The sequence below is a fragment of the Nelumbo lutea genome, chromosome 3, assembly GCF_056320005.1.
Source record: "Nelumbo lutea isolate HS-2025 chromosome 3, American lotus-T2T, whole genome shotgun sequence".
Lineage (NCBI taxonomy): Eukaryota > Viridiplantae > Streptophyta > Magnoliopsida > Proteales > Nelumbonaceae > Nelumbo > Nelumbo lutea.
Window position 1 is genome coordinate 116,182,971 of NC_142686.1, and position 17,797 is coordinate 116,200,767.

Genomic DNA, 17,797 nt, shown 5'->3' on the forward strand with positions numbered 1-17,797 from the left:
TTTTAAAATATCTCTAAAATTTTCTCAAATTCTTAAAATCCTAGGATCCCATAGAATACCCCAAACTGTTATAATTCAATTATCCTCTAAATTCAAAAAAAAAATCAGAAATTCCGCCTAAAGAGGGTATCAGTTAAAAGATCTAAGGAGGTGAATAAGGTTAAGAATTTACAAGACAGTCGATGTTTCATGGAACGGGTCAGGCCAGGCTTTGTCTATGTATCAACAGAATATATTTAGGCCTGAGCCCAACCCTCATATAAAGCCCGAAGCCCGAGCATGACCAAAAATTCGGAAACAATTTTTTTGGGTAAATTCTTAAACTACCCTTATGATTTAGCTATTTGACTAAGTGTACCCTTACAATTTAAAAATTGACTAAGGCTACCCCTTCTTTTTCTGACAATTGACTAATACTTCCCTTACCGTTAATGTTCGATCATAAACCATAAATATGTATTTGTGACTGTTATAGCTTCCAACACAGGCACCGGCTCTAATAGAATATCTCATTGTCCTCTCTAGCACCGGCTCTAATGCACTAAGACTAGCATCTCCGGCACCGACTCTTAATTGTGTTGAATTTTGAGATCTCCGCAGCCCCTTCGTCACCTCCGTCCGTTGGACCCCAAAATCCCTCCGCTGTGACCTCACTTCCAATCTCCTTTTCCTCCAACTTTTTTTTTATTCAAACTTAGTCCTATTCAAGGAAAAACTAGCACTCACGCTCAGCTCAGAAAAGAAAACAGACAAGGATAGTGGAGATGCAGGTTGTACAAATATAGTCGGTAGCGTGTAAACAAAGGGAACCAAGTTGCAGTAATAACTTAGTTCAGACTTCAGGGAGAGTATTTCTATCAGAGCCTCCGCTCCCCTTGGTCTTAAGTGCTAGTTGGCCATTGTTTCATCAGAGATAGAGAAAGAGAGGTGTGAAGAGGGGTGGGGGAGGCGGTTTATGCACCAAAGTCATTTTTAGTTCCGTCCTTTTCACAAATTGCAGAAAAAAAGTCTTATTTCCGCCATTAGAGCTCTGAATACTCTGGGTCTATCTTTATTTCTCAAACTTTTTTTTCATGTGTTCTGCTCTCAAATTCTGCAGGCTTCTCTTCACGTTCAATTATTTTTTAAAATTTTCGATTCCTTTTTTCTGATTTGCATGCAGAAACATCTGAATGCATAGATTATGGAGGTATTAAAGAGTTTGTGCACGAATGGTAGTGATGAAGCGCGATCTGGCTGCTCCCTGCTGGAGGTGATCTTGCTTCTAATAAACGGCGAACTAGGTCAATCTGCAAAAGAAGAATCAAAGAACCCAGGGTGGCTAACCCGAAGAGGTCGCTCTGATGCTTAAATCAGTATACTTGATTGCGAGCTGAGAAGATTTTGAGTGTTAAGAGCTAGAGAGCAAGGAAATCACGCGTACCTTGGCGTCCAGGGGTAGAGCCTTTATATAGTGGAGTCCTCGTGGGTTTTGCAGAGCGGTTCCGGGATCCTCGTCATGATGGGATCCATTTCTGCGTTAATCGGGGATGACTGGCAGGGCTTATCAATTCCACCCGAACCGGACGGGAATGAGATAAGGCTTACCGTTACGAGGCGTGATCCCACGAGGCTCAGAATCTGATGGCGAGATCTTCGGGGTTGCCATGTAGTGGTCTGTCAATATTACCTAAGCTACTGCTCTTTAGATCCAACCTGGGGCGAATGCCGAAGTGCCTTGGGACCGAGATGGTCCTGATGTGACCTTACACCAAGGTGAACTCCTCTCGAGGTGGTTTGATTATCTGAGCTCGATCTGTTGCGGATTTAGCATGTCGGGTTGTGCTGTCATCTTACTAGTTAGGTCGTGTCCATGTGTCCCCCTGTTACTAGGTCGGGCCAAGTCGCCCTTCATCAATTGCCCCCACTCCTCAAGCCAGGGATCCCAACCCGGTGCGGGGAGTTCATGACGAGTCCAAGTGGATTTGGCACGAGGTCTAGGCGGTCTGTTGAGCGGATCAGCCAGTCGGACTTGTTCGAACCTCCAGTTTAACCAGTCACAGCCCAGGTCACATTGGGTGTATGTGCGGATGTCATGCTATTTATGGACTCCACGGACGTCAAAAACGCACTCAACCGATTTCATCCTCGGGCGTCGTGCAACCGGTTTTCATGAGAGCAGTTGGATCGAGCAGATCTCAGTTGTTAATCGCCTCACGATGAACTATAAATAAGGGGTCGAGAGACCCCTCTTCTTCACCAAAAATTCTGTGATTGAGCTCTCCCGAGGTCGCGTCGGAGTCTTTCAGCTCGTTCTTTCTTTGTGTTCCGAGGTCGTCCTTCTCTTGGTGAGTTTGTGCTTTCCTTAGTTTGTTCTCCTTTGCTTTTTAATCATGTCTAGCTCTAGTATAGATAGGTTCTTAGGTGACTCTAGTGAGGTCGAGGGTGTCGAGGTGCAGTTCGCGGCGCCTGTTGGGGAGGTCAAATCGTCATTGGGCGACTCCGCTCTTCGGTCTTTAGAGGAAACTTCTATACCTGAAGTTGGGCCATCTCGGCCTGGCGAGCCCAAGGCTCGGGAGGAGGGACCAACATCTTGGATAGAGGTCCCATCTTCTTCCCGGGGTCGGGAACGGGACAACTTCGGTCCTTCTATCTTGACCTCGGATAGGTTAGTGTACTTAGGCTCACGATCCTTATGAGCTCGCAGTTTTTGAAGAGCAGCTTGCTGCCAGGCTGCACTTTCCGCTCCACCCCTTCATTATAGAGATAGTCAAGTTTTTTAACATCACCATTGACCAACTCCACCCGAACTCTATCTGGAACATAGTAGGCACCATCTCCTTGTTCCATGAGTACAACCGACCTCTGTCCCTATACGTCTTCAGTTCGATCTGTTTGATCAAAAAGAATTCTTCTAGGCCCGAACAAGGTTCCGACCAAGAAGAGGAGGTACTTCCTTGTCCAAAATCCTGAGGGATGGTCTTTTCCAACTCACTGGAGGGTGGCTATCAAGGATCCCGGGGTGAGCTTAGACGCGGAGACTAGGGCAGTTATCAACTCTTGGAGGGATCTCGATATGGAGTGAAAGAATGGTAGGATCCATCTAATGGACGCCAAAAAGATTGCGGAATGGGTGGGCGAATTTCAAAAATTTTCCTACCTTCTCCCAACTGGGAATCGTATTCCCTAAATTTAGAATACAATATTCAATGACCCTACTTGAACCATAATCGAATCAGATCTGAACCAAAAAGAAAATGGAGGATTATACCTGATCCAGAGAAGCAGTATCTCCCAAAGTTGGTGTTCACACCCAAAGAAGATGCCAAGATCCTCTTCTGCTGAAGATGACACAGCTGTATGTGGAACGGAACCAGCAGAGTGCGTCCTACACACTGGATCCTTCGCAAGAATCCTCTGGAAACTCTGAGCACCGAATCTTTTTCAGTCTTTTCTGCAAGATTGATGTCAAGAATTGATGTCTTGATTTCTTTCTTCTGCAAAGATCAAATCTTGCCAGAAGGAATGGCGGCGGCTGGAGGAGAACTCCTAGGATGAAGATGGCTGAATTGCTTCTCTTCTCTCTGGAGTGTGAATGAGATCTAATCTCAATTCGCAGGACGCTTTCTTGCTTGAACCCTTGGTTCGAAAATCTCTTTTTTCTCTTAGGGTTTCTCCTCTTTTCTTCTTGATTAAGAAACCTCCTAATTAGGAGTTATCCCAATCCAAATTAGTATTTTGATAGGGGATTATCTTAATCCTATTTGTAGATTAAGTTAGCTTACTCCTGATCTTATCAGGAGGTTACCATATTCAAATCTGATTTGAATTTGGTCTCCCAGAGTGAATAAGGTTAAAGGCTCAATCCTTTTACTAACACTAATCTCAGATCCACCCCATAGATGGGTGATCATATCAGCCCAGCTCGAAATGGGCTTTTGGCCCATTAAGTGTTTAATGCTTAACTAGTTTCCAATCTGCTGCCTAGTTGGACTTCTATGTATGGCGTGGGACCCAAGCATTGATCTACACACCAGTCACATGGGTTCAGCCCAACCTTTATTACAAGGCCCAGCCGAATTCACTAAAAAACTCAGTGAACCCCTGAGCCCATCACATGGACCCTATGGGCCCAACACTTATATTAAGTGGTCCCTAGGCCAAGCCATCTTATAAAAACCCAGGGACTGTGGGCAGGTGCAAGATTAGCCCATCAGGTACTATCCTAAATGATCTTACACTTAACCTCTCAGCCCTTAATGATCAAGCACTGCCCAACAAGAGAGGACCTCTCCCTCGGCTGCAAGGAACAGTGCCGCACTCTCCAAGGTCTAGGGCAATACTGGAAATCTGGTCCGGTTTAAGGATTCGAGTAATCCCATACTACATGTGCCTTGGGTCTTACCCTAGTGGCCGAGACAGGCCATCCCAACACTTGGTGGCACACCAATATCAACCTTGGCAGGATAAATCTCCCCAAATTTATCCAATCAGTTGTGAACATTTAAAACTAACATGAGTCTTTATAAATGTCCAGTTTTAGGGTCTTACACAGAATTATACCAAACAACATGAATCAAACATGCACCTTATTTATTTACACTAAATAACAAAAGTACATCAAATCGGATTGAAGCTAAGGGCATACAAAACTGTCTAACAGTTTAAAATCCTGTTCGACAGCTTGAACAAGGTCCCGGCCTGGAAGAGGAGGTACTTCCTTGTCCAAAATCCTGAGGGATGGTCTTTCCCAACTCACTAGAGGGTGGCTATCAAGGATCCCGGGGTGAGCTTAGACACGGAGACTAGGGTAGTTATCAACTCTTGAAGGGACCTCGGCCTGGAGATGAAAGATTTCTTGGCCAAGGAGAAGTTTGTGCGAGCTGGGCTGAGCCCTCCTGGTAGTTCTCCACCTCAGTTTTTATTTTAAGGTTTTCTTTAGTTGGCGGCTAATCCTTTTTCTTACTCTTGCAGTTACCATGCCGGAGGTCGATGCTAAAGACCTTCTCAAGAGCTTTCAAAGAGGGAAGAAGAGGAAGGCTTCGAAGAAATCTCACCGGGAGGCTGATCCTTCTGCCCCCGCCCCATCCGAAGTCCTTGCTCCGGAGCCGATCTCTGTCGAGCTCCCCGAGGAGGAGGTCCGCCCTCAACCCCTCGCAGTGGACCTGGACGAAGACCAGGAGGAAGACGTTCAGCCCCATGAGCCAGAGAGCACTTCCGCACCTGAGCCCGAGTCCCCCAAAGAAAGCATAATGACTCCTCGGCTCGGATTGCTCAAGATCAAGGATGTCATTTTTCCTATCGAGGTCGTGGAATGGGCTGACATGCCTACAAGCCAGCTCAGAGACTGGGCTTCCAAACGTACTTACCTCGGTTTTCTTTACTAGGTGAACTCCACCATTCATTCGTTGGTCTACTAGTCCGAGGTTTGCCTGAGGAAAGCTTGGGGAGCTGAAGAGAAGGCGCGAAAACTTTATCGCGAGCTGGACATAGCTCGGGGTGAGGTTTTTCTAGCCAAGAACGGAGTTCAGAGCCAGCAGGAGCTGATCATGGCCATATCCGAGGAGAAGGCGAAATAACAGGATCTAATCATGACAATGATCGAGGAGAAGGCGAAGCAACAGGAGCTGATCTCAGTAATGAGCGAGGAGAAAGCGAAGCTTCAACGAGAGATCGATAATCTCAAAGCAATAATCCAAGAGCGAACTGAGATCTTCGAGACTGCTATCCAAGAGGCACGAGCTGAAGAAAGAAGCCACGCCATTGACCGCTTCAAGGAATCCTCGGAGTTCCACAATCTCCAGGTCGAGTATGGATCGAGCTCCTATCATTCCGGCTTCAAACTGTGCAAGTATCTAATGCGGCAGAAATTCCCCAATCTTGACCTCAGAGTCGTCTCTATGTCTGATCTTACTCCCGAGGTGGCGGAGGCGGCGAACGAAGAGCCTGACTCATCTGAAGAAGAAAGTGACGACGAAGTCCTAGAGGCAGGCCCATCGGGTCAAGAGGACGCGGAGTATATGGAGACCAACCAGCCTGGCAGTCCGCATGCATGATCCCTACTTTTTCTTCTTTTTACTGTTTAGATGTACACCTCAAGGCTACCGAGCTCGGGTTATAATGATATCTTTGTACCTAAAATCTTTTCATCAATGAAATACAAGCTTTTTTTGACTAATCCTTGTGCAAAAAATATTCTAAGTGTAAGTCACTCTCGATCTGACGATCTTAACCAGATAGAAGTAGGAGCAGGTGTATGGGTTCCCCTGAATTGTCGAGCTATTGAGCTGGACAACAAGTAAGGATAACCAAAAGTAAAATTTTTCTAAGTGGATGTCACCCTGAATTGTCTACCCGAAGTACTAGTAGGGGTAACTTCACATAATGTACGCCGAGGTAAGCGACATTGCAAGGTATATACCCGACCAATCCGCGCACAGGCTACTCATTTAGATGTCGGTTGTCCTTAACGAGCCCAACTCATTGTTATATGCCGAAGTGGGGTAGACATTGTAGGGCTTATATCCAAGCTGTCTATGCCTTAGGCATTAGAGGTACTTTGCCTATGCCGAAGAGGCGACTAGTACTTATCTGCCCATGCCGAGGAGGTGACTGGGATTTGTTCGCCCATGCCGAAGAGGTGACTGGGACTAGTTCTTCCATGCCGAAGAGGCAACTAGGACTTGTTCACCCATGCCGAAGAGGCGACTGGGTCTTATGTAGAGCCGAGGTCTTTTATCTGCTCGACGCTTTAGTCCTTGGACTTTTGGGAGTGACTCGCAGTCCACTTCCTAATTCGGCAATCACAGGTAGTATCGCCTTAAGTTGTTGATGTTCCACGCTCGAGGTACCTGTTTTCCTTCTAGGGTTTCGAGCTCGTATGTACCTTCTCCGAGTAACCGCCTTACTCGGTGCAGACCTTCCCAGTTTGATCCGAGCTTACCGACACCAGGTTCAGGTACCATAACTTTCCGAAGAACTAGGTCACCGACATGGAAATGTCGTTTCTTGACCTGGTCATTATAGTACCAAGACTCTCTCTGCTGGTAGGCTGTAGTCCGAATGTATGCTAGGTCTCGTAATTCATCCACCAGGTTGAGGTTGGTACGGAGTTCGTCGTCGTTTGCTTCTTCGTTGTATGCCTCCAGGCGTAGTGTATGCACCTCAATCTCGGCTGGGATCACCGCTTCCGTGCCATAGGTGTGGTTGAAGGGTGTTTCACCCGTGGTGGTCTTAACGGTAGTTCGGTAAGCCCATAATACACTAGGCAGCTCGTCTACCCATAGTCCCTTAGCTCGGGCTAAGCGGGCTTTTAGTCCACGAAGTATGGCTCTGTTCGTGACTTCTGCTTGCCTGTTTTCCTGATGGTGTGCCACCGAAGTGAAGTTTTGTTGTATCCCCATCTCGGTGCACCAATTCTGGACTTGATGTCCTCAAACTGTTTTTTGTTGTCGAAGATAAGTACCTGAGGTAGCCTAAAGCGACATACTATATTCTTTCAAAAGAAATTTTGTATGTTGCAGGTTGTGACCGTTATTAGGGGTTCCGCCTCCACCCACTTCATGAAGTAATCTACTGCTACCACCAGAAATCTCCTATGTCCTATCACTGGTAGGAATGGGCCAAGAATATCAATCCCCCACTGCGCGAAGGGCCACGGGTTGGTGAGATATTTGAGGTCAGCAGAAGGTCGGTGGTGGATGTTGGCGTGCCTTTGATACTTGTCGCACTTCTTGACAAGTTCGAGTGTGTCTGCCTTCATCGTGGGCCAATAGTACCCCTTTCGTAGTGCTTTCTGTGCGAGGGCTCTGCCCCCAAGTGACCACCACACAAGCCTTCATGAGTGTCGCGGACAATGAGCTCGACCTCTGAGGGTCGCAAACAGCGCAAGTAGGGGAGCGTGAAGGATCTCCGGTATAGTTGTCTGTCTATGATGACGTACTTCGCTGACTGGCGCTCTACTCTTCGGGCCGTATTACAATCTGCAGGGAAGGTCTCGTGAAGCAGGTAGCCCGCGAGTGGGTCAATCCAACTTGGCTCTACTTGTACTACAGGAGCGACCTCTTTTGCCCCCCCTCGAGAATGCTATGTTGAGGCAGGTCCTCTATGTACACGGTCCTCATTGTGTTACTACTTGTGCTTGCTTACCGAGACTGGGCGTCGGCCTCAGCATTCTCGGACCTTGGGATCTGCCTGATGAAGTAGGATAAAAAGCCGAGCAGAACTTCTCTAACCTTGGCTAAATAGGCATCCATGGTGGGGTCGCGAGCTTCATACTCACCGTTGATCCGGTTGACCACAAGCTGGGAGTCGCTGCAGATGATGAGGTGTTTGGCTTTTACTTCTTTGGCTAAGGTGAGCCTGACTATCAATGCCTTGTACTCTGCTTCGTTGTTGGATGTTGCAAATCCGAACTGGAGTGTGTATTCTAGTTTTGCCCCGCTTGGTCCGTACAGAACTATGCCCGCTCCACTTCCTTGTTGGTTAGATGAGCCGTCGACGTGGAGGATCCAGGGCTCCTTGTCCCAGGTCGGTCTTGCTCGGATCGGGATTGGTGTCGCGCTGGTTGAAGCTTCCTTCGCATGCCCGAGCTCGGCTAGTTCAAGGGTCGCGAAGCTGAACGTGCATTCTGCTACGAAGTCGGCTAACGCTTGGGCCTTAATCGCCATTCGAGGTTTGTACCAGATGTCGTACTCGCTAAGTTCGATGGCCCATTTCGTCAGCCTGCCAGATACCTCGAGCTTGAGTAGGATTTTCCTTAGAGATTTGTTGGTGAGGACAATGACGGTGTGGGCTTGGAAGTAGGGACGAAGCTTTTGAGCTGCTGTGACTAGCACGTACGCCAGCTTTTCGATCTCCGGATACCTTCTTTCAGCATCCTGCAAAACCTTTCTAACATAGTAGATGGGTCATTGGACCCGATCTACCTCTTTTATCAGTACCGAGCTGATGACCTTGTCGCTCGCGAAGAGGTACAGCTTTAAAACATCTCCCTCCTCGGGTCGGGTAAGAATCGGGATGCTAATTAGGTACTCTTTCAACTCGTTGAAGGTGTGCTGACATTTTGCGATCCATTCAAAATCTTTGCTTTTCTTTATTGCCTTGAAAAAAGGCAGGCAACGATCTGTCGGCTTGGACATGAAACGGCTCAAAGCGGCTATCCTGTTGTTTAGTCTCTGAACCTCTTTTAGCTTACGAGGTGGTCTCATGTCTAAGATGGCCCTTATTTTTTTGAGATTGGCTTCGATGCAACGTCGGTTGACTATGTATCATAGGAATTTACCCGAGGTGACACCGAAGACGCTTTTGTTGGAATTTAGTTTCATGTTTTATTTATGCAAGATTTCGAAAATACTTTGCAAGTCATTCAACAAATATTTTGAAAACTGGGTTTTTATAACCATATCATCTACATAACATTCAATCTTATTGCCGATCAACGGCTCAAAAATCCTATTTATAAGTCTTTGAAAGGTCACCCCGGCATTTCTTAGTCCAAAGGGCATGACCTTATAACAATACAGGTTGAGCTCAGTGATGAAGGTCATTCTTTCTTCATCGACAGGGTCCATCTTAATCAGGTTGTATCCTGAGTATGCGTCCAGAAAGCTCAACAACTTATGCCCTGAGGTCGTGCCCACTAGACGGTCAATCTTGGGCAATGGGAAATAGTCCTTCGGGCAAACTCGATTCAGGTCGATGTAATCGACGTACATGCACCATTTACCGTTGGCCTTTTTTACCAAAACTGGGTGAACTACCTAGCTCGGGTAATGGACCTCCCTGATGAAATTGGCTACAAGGAGCTTCCCGACCTCCTTGTCGACTATCCTCCAGCGCTCCAGGGCGAGGTTGCATTTCTTCCATCTAACGGCCATGACTAAAGGATCAGTGTTTAACTTGTGAGTTATAATTTTTGAATCTATGCTGGGCATCTCTGCCACGGACCATGCAAACACATCTAAATTTTTAATTAAAAAAACTTACCAACTGAGAATGGAGTGGTTCCTCGATTGATGCTCCAATCTGGAGAGTTTTGTCTGAATCTTCTGTTGAGACCGGAATGTGGATCGTCTCTTCTGTTGGTGTGGCTCGCTCCTTAGTGTACTCCGTAGGTTGCTCGAGCTCGATGTTAGCCGCTAGCTTGGCTTTCCCTTTGAGGGCGGCGACATAGCATTTGCGAGACTCGAGCTAGTCGCCTCGCACTACCCTTACTCTATAGTCCGTAGGGAACTTCATGGCCAAATAGTTGGTGGGTACCACTGCGTGAAGTGCGTGGGTAATGGGCCAACCTACTATGGCATTATACGGGGAGGGAGTCACGACCACTAGGAATGTGTGCTCGAACCTAGCAATGTTGGGCCACATGCCGACCTCTACGGGTATTGAGACTCGCCCAAGCGGTCTGACCTCTTCGCCGCTGAAGCCTACCAAGGGTGTATCTGTTGGCTTGAGATCGATTTCTTGGAGTTGGAGCTTGTCGTAGGCGTCCTTGAATAGAATGTCGGCCGAATTGCCCGAATCCACTAGGACGCGCTTCACTTCGAAATCATTAAGTCTCATCTTTATTACTAGTGCGTCGTCGTGGGGGTACTGAACCCCGCGCGCATCATATTCTGTAAAATATATGGGGTCTTCGAGCCTAGGTTGCTTCGGTGGATTATGTTTTTCACGTTTCAATTCACAAACGGAGGTTTTCCCCACTACTGAGGTGCAGCCTGCGACGACGGACCCGCCAGTAATCATGTCGATTACTCTGCGGATAAATCTTTCTTCTGGTAACTGTCTCTACGGCTACTCACTATGCCTGCTGTTGGACTCGGGAGCATTTCTCCTTTGCTCCCCTTGCCAATCTGTCTATCGATCTGCCGAGTTTCTGTTTTCTTTTTGTACAATTTTTTTTAAATATCCGCGACAGATGAGTTCTTCAATCTCATCGCAGAGATTTCTACAATTTTCGGTACTATGACCGTGATTTTTATGAAAATGACAGTATACATTTTTATTTCTAGTGGCGGGATCTCTCCTTAACCGAGGTGGCCACTTCACATAGGAGGCATCTTTGATCGCCATAAGAATCTCTCCCCGCTTCGCGTTGAGGGGTGTGTAACTCGTTCTTTCAACCGGCGGAGTTCGGGAATGCCGACCTGACTTAGGAGATCGGCTCCCGGACCTGTTTCCTCCCCTAGTTGGGGACTTGCTTTTTCTTCATTTACTACCACCGTTATTCGAGTTGTCACCTTCTCTTTTTCTCTTCTCCGCTGGATTTTCGCTCTTCTGGTTCATCTCATCTTTTGTCCCGATGAACTGGTCAGCGAGCTTGAGGAGTTCAGTGATGTCGTTGGGCTTGTTGGCTACTACGTGCCACTTGAATTCCCTGTGAGTAATTCTTCTCTTTGCTGTCGTGAGTCTTATAGCGGGATCCAGGTCTGGGATCTGTAAACAGGTGTCGTTGAAGCATTTTGTGTAGCTTCAGATCGACTCCCCTTCTCTTTGGACTATGCTGAGGAGGCTTTCTTGAGACCTCAGACACTTCTTGCTGGTGATGAAGTGCGAGGTGAACATCTGCACGAACTGCGTCCAGCTTTTGATCATCCTTGGCGCGAGGTTCATGTACCATGTGCAAGCTACCCCTTTGAATGTCGTGGAGAAGGCAATGCACATGCAGGACTCGTCAGCCCTATCTAGATGCATCTGAGACTGAAATGAGTCCACGTGGTCATTCGGATCAAAAGATCCATTGTACTTGTCTAGAGGAGTCATTTTAAAGTCTTTTGGAATAGAGGCCGCCAGGAGCTCGGAGGACAAAGAAAATGGCCCTGACAGGAGAGGAGCAGTCTTTGTGGCCGCTAAGCTCACCTGCTCTTTACCTTTCACTTATTCTGGTTGGTTGGGAACGGCGAGCTAGTTGCGAGCTGTAGTTCATCATGCCTTGCGACGCTTTTGTTGCTACTTCCTAACCGGCTCTGCATTGGTGCTGCTGACCTTTGTGTGGTCGGGTATCGTCCTGGCACGAAGTGGCTCGGACTGCTGATGTCGGCTGCCATGAACGGAAGGTCCTCGCCTGGAGTCCGCGGCCAGAACCCCAAACCGATTCCTTGCAAGCGAATCTTCATGATGCGAGGGCCGGGTTGAAATATCTTTGGCGGGCTGAGTGTCTCTTGATCTGTTCATGTTCTGCGAAGAGGGAGGAGTGACTTGTATATCCCTCCTGTCGCATGACGAGACTTGGCTCCCAAGAGGATGTGGAACTTGGGAAATATCTCCCCAACGAGGAGGGTGAGTGTTCTGACAACAGGACTGATTCTGTTGCGCTGTCGGGTGTCGAGGTGGAACCGACTGCTGATTCTGCTACAACGAAGGGAACTGCTATTGGTACTATTGTTGATAGAACTGATGAAGTACTTGTTGTTGGTATAGTTGATACTGCTAGAACTGCTGCATTTGGACTTGAATGGCCCGAACACAGTGTACCAGGTCGTCAAGTTGGGACTGTCCCGCTCCAGGGGAACCACAGATGGTTCAGCGAACGTCGTGCCGACTACAGGAGGGAGTGGCGCGTTCACTTGCGTGGTCGCTTGGGGCATAGTCAGTGTTGGAACCCCAGCCATGGTAAGCGGGACGGTGAACTGACCGATGCAGACAGAAGGGAACTAAGGCTGCCCCTCGGAGACGTTCATCTCGTTGTTTTGTCCGGCGTTGTTGGAGGATGCCATAGACCTGAGTATGTGTTTGTTGGTGGAAAGAGGCTTTTTGTAGCGAGTTCCCATAGACGGCACCAAATGATGAAGCGCGATTTGGCTACTCCCTGCTGGAGGTGATCTGGCTTCCAGTAAACGGCAGACTAGGTCGATCTACAAAAGAAGAATCAGAGAACCCGGGGTGGCTAACCCAGCGAGGTCTCTCCGATGCTTAAGTTAATATACTTGATTGCGAGCTGAGAAGCTTTTGAGTGTTAAGAGCTAGAGAGCAGAGAAATCACGCGTACCTTGGCCTCCGGGGGTAGAGCCTTTATATAGTGGAGTCCTCGCGGGTTTCATGGAGCGGTTCTGGGATCCTCGTCATGATGGGATCCGTTTCCGCGTTAATGGGGGATAACCGATGGGGCTTATCAATTCCGCCCGAACTGGACGGGAAGGAGATAAGGCTTATCGTTACGAGGTATGATCCCGCGAGGCTCAGAATCTGATGGCGAGATTTTCAGGATTGCCATGTAGTAGTCAATCAATATTACCTGGGCTACTGCTCTTTAGATCCGACCTGGGGCGAATGCCGAAGTGCCTTGGGACCGAGGTGGTCCTGATGCAATCTTACATCGAGGTGAACTCGTCCCGAGGTGATTTGATTATCCGAGCTTGATCTGTTGCGGACTTGGCATGTCGGGCTGAGTTGTCATTTTACTAGTTAGATCGTATCCACATGTCCCTTTGTTTCTAGGTCGGGCCAAATCGCCCTTGATCAGGTAGTGTATTAGCACTCAACCTTTGAAAGGACTGAATCATGGATTTGGAGGGTTTCGTTTGCAGATATAACGATCGCACAGGTTGTTGTCAAATGCCCTTCTGGAGTTATTAACCGATTCTAGTTAAGGAAAATAGAGGAAACAAGGGAATAAACCAACGGGAGAAGAATCATTGCCGCCTTTGTTTCAGTGCCGATAGGTAGGAGAGAAGCAAATGGATGATTACAAAAGCATAGCAATAAGCGCTAACAAGGCTCCTGGAGCGGAAGATGAAGGGAGCACCGCTCCACTTCCTGAGAAGGTTTGTTTTTGAGTTATTATCTTCTCTTCTTTAATGGAGGGTTTATTTTTTCTATTTTGAAAATTTAAAGAATAATAAAGGATAAAATAGTCTTTTTTTCTTTCTGTTAACAGTAACGGTAAGGGAATATTAGTCAATTGTCATAAACAATAGAAGTAACATTAATCAATTTTCAAACAGTAAGGGTATACTTAATCAATTAGCTAAATCATAAGGGTAGTTTAAAAAATTTATCCAATTTTTTCTTTTTTATTCAATAAAAAGTGTTTTATTTATATTAAAAACCTTAAAAACTCAAAAATAATAAACATCTCACTATTACTTGATAAAAAAAAAAGATGAAGAAAAAAATATTATATATTTATTAAATAAAAATATATATTTTATTATTTAATATATACTATCATGTTGGGCTCAGGCTCAACTCGAACTTTTTTTGAAAAAAAACTGAACCCAGTCTGAAAAAAATTGGGCCCGATGGTTTAGGCCCGAACCCAAGCCCATAGACCTAAAATTATGAACAAGCCTGACTTATAACGAATCGGGCCGGGCCGTCGGACTAGCCAGCCCACGAACAGGATAACAGGTTTGACCCTTCATGCGCTTTGTCATGGGCTGGGTAGCCCAGTTACTTACTCTCCCACCTGATAAAGAAAATCCAAATCATTGAAATCTAAGGGTGAGAGAGATAAAAGAGCGCGGGGGGAAAGGAAAGATACACAACAAGCGCGGTACTTACTCTCGTCTGCTACAGAACGGAGAAACTCAAGAAAGCTCAAACTTCCAATGATCAGGAGAAAGAGAAGATGAACGTACGAGAAAGGGTTCTGCATCTTCGTCTTCTTTCCGGTTTCTAATCTCTTCCTCTTCACTGTTTTTTCCTTTTTTCGTTTGTTTGTTTGTGATAATGTATTTCTGCTTTACTTCCATCAGAATTCAGAAGTTAAAACCTATTTCATCTTCTTGCACTGTACAAGCCTTCCTACTTTGCTTTTTGAGATTGTTTAGTTTGTGCAGTAGTTTCTCCTTTCTAACGCCACTGCAACTAAACCTAAACCTGTGAGAGAGAGAGAGAGAGAGAGAGAGAGAGAGGCTCTGTTAGTTCCTCCATTTCACAAGTTCCAGAACTCCTTTTCTTGATAGCCTTGCCACTATGATGTTCTCCTCCTCTCTGAAATGCTATCCTTCTTGTATACCTCCTCCAAAATCGCATTGCCTATCTCTATCTCTCTCATGTAGACCCACCAGCTTCATCTCCTCGGCGTCCCTGAAACCTTACAAGGAGCTAACAACATCTTTATCATCCAATAGGAGTCCGATCTCTGCATCTTCTTCCTCTGCAATCCATCAACTTCCTCCAAATTTCACCCCAAAAGACCTCCTCGGTGTCCTCCGTCGCCAGAATGATGCTGAATCTGCACTTTGTGTCTTTGATTGGGCATCAAAGCAGCCAAATTTCGTCCCCACTCCATCAACATACCAAGAGATCCTTCAACAACTCGGTAAGGTGGGATCTTTCGAGTCAATGAATCATCTCCTGAAGGAGATGAAGCTCTCTGGGTGTGAGATAGGTAAGGGTACCTTCCTCATCTTCATTGAAAGCTATGCGAGATTTAATTTCTTTGATGAAGCTGTTGATACGCTTAGAATAATGGAACAAGAGTTTGGCTGGAAACCTGATACACATACTTATAATTTCTTGTTGAATATTCTTATCGAGGGGAACAAGTTAAAACTGGTTGACTCCCTGCATTCTTCCATGTGTAGTAGGGGGATCGAACCAGATGTTTCAACTTTCAATATATTGATCAAGGCGTTGCGTAGAGCCCACCAGATAAGGTCTGCAGTTTCAATGATGGAGGAGATGTCTAGTTATGGTTTGGTTCCAGATGAGAAAACCTTCACAACTCTCATGCAAGGTTTTATAGAAGAAGGAAATATGGAAGGAGCATTGAGGATGAAAGAAAAAAATGATGGAAACTGGATGCACTATGAGCAATGTAACAATTAATGTTCTTGTCCATGGATTCTGCAAAGAGGGGAAGGTAGAAGAAGCTTTGAACCTCATACAGGAAATGTCCCTTAAGGGATTTTGTCCTGATAAATTCACTTTTAATACTTTGGTGAATGGTTTGTGCAAAGCTGGGCATGTTAAGCATGCCTTAGAGATATTGGATGTGATGCTTCAGGAGGGATTTGATCCAGATATCTTCACTTACAACACCTTGGTATCTGGACTGTGCAAATCTGGTTAAATTGAAGATGCCATTGATGTCCTTAATCTGATGGTATGCAGGGGTTGTTTCCCAAATACTGTCACCTACAACACCCTTATCAGCACCATGTGTAAGGAGAACAGGGTTGAAGAAGCCACTGAACTTGCTCGTGGCCTTTCAACCAAAGGACTTTTACCTGATGTATGTACATTTAATTCTCTAATACATGGTCTCTGTATCTCTGGTGACCATGGCATAGCAATGGAACTGTTTGAGGAAATGAAGAATCATGGGTGCCCACCAGATGAGTTTACCTACAATGTGCTGATTGACAGTCTCTGCTCTAAAGGGAGGCTAGAGGAAGCACTAGGGCTTCTGAAAGAAATGGAGTCAAAAGGCTGTGCACGCAATGTAGTTACATATAATACTTTGATAGATGGGTTCTGTAAAAATCAAAGAATTGAAGAAGCAGAGGAGGTCTTTGATCAGATGGAATTGCAAGGAGTTTCAAGGAACATGGTGACTTATAACACTCTCATTGATGGCCTGTGTAAGAACAAGAGGGTGGACGAAGCTGCTCAGCTTATGGACCAAATGCTAATGGAAGGGTTGAAACCTGACAAATTCACCTACAACTCATTGCTCACACATTTCTGCAGGGCAGGAGATATAAAGAAGGCAGCTGGTATTGTCCAAACTATGACTTCAAATGGGTGTGAGCCAGATGCAGTCACATATGGCACCCTGATTGGTGGATTGTGTAAAGCTGGTAGAGTTGAGCTTGCCAGCAGACTCCTTAGAACTGTGCAGATGAAAGGAATGATTCCAGACCCACAGGCCTATAACCCTGTAATTCAAGCACTATTTAAACGACAGAACAAGAGAAGCAATGAGGCTTTTCAGAGAAATGATTGAAAAGGGTGATCCTCCAGATGCCATCACTTATAAGATTGTTTTCCGTGGCCTTTGCTGTGGAGGAGGTCCAATGGGAGAAGCTGTTGATTTTGTGGTTGAGATGACAGGGAAAGGATTTCTACCAGAACCCTCCTTGTTCTCCATGCTGGCTGAAGGTCTTTGTGCTTTATCAATGGAGGACACTCTGATCAAGCTTGTTGATTGGTCATGAAGAAGGCAGAATTCACAGAAAATGAAGTTTCCATGGTAATGGGTTTCCTCAAAATCTGTAAATTTCATGACGCACTGGCCACCTTTGGCCGTCTCCTTAAAAGTCGAAGAACCAGAAATATTTACAGGTAGAGAAACATAAAGGATATGTGCTTAAATAACTGGTGGCAGCATATTTCATATTTGCCTGCTATTGTATATTGAATTGAAACCAGAAAAGCTATTCTGGAATTTTGTCCTTTACCAATCTTGTTGAATAAACTTGGGACGCATGGAAAAATTTTCAAGGCCTGGAGGCTACCTTGGCTATACCAAGGTTAGGAAAACTATGTTGTTGTACAGTTTGTGTACCTTGGCAGCTTCTGGTATTTTAAATAGAAGAAAAAAAATTATTTAGAAACAAATAGCAACAAATTAATTTTTTCTTTTTGTAAACTAATAAGAAATGTGACCCCACATGTTCCACTAAAAGGTATATATCCAAGCTTTTCCATGTCATGTCAGAAATAAGATATCAGAAGGCCCAAGAATTGCCAACTATATTTTATTTATTTTCATTTCCTTTAAGCCTTTTGCTTTTACCATTTCCAACTCTTATCTCACTTCTCCCCATAAATCTTCTCTTTATATGAATTTAGTATGGCACCATATTTTGTCACTCCTTTCTTTTTCTGTTTTGGATCACAATCCGAGATGGGTTCTTAATTCCAAGCT

At 45.7% G+C, this 17,797-nt stretch overlaps 1 pseudogene across 1 annotated transcript; it reads left to right on the forward strand.

Annotated features, from left to right (window-relative positions):
* The first annotated feature begins 14,750 nt into the window (after positions 1-14,750).
* LOC148867887 (uncharacterized) lies at positions 14,751-17,487 on the forward strand (annotated as a pseudogene). Its single transcript, XR_016109211.1, has one exon. The product of XR_016109211.1 is annotated as an uncharacterized LOC148867887 (transcript).
* Positions 17,488-17,797: the final 310 nt, after the last annotated feature.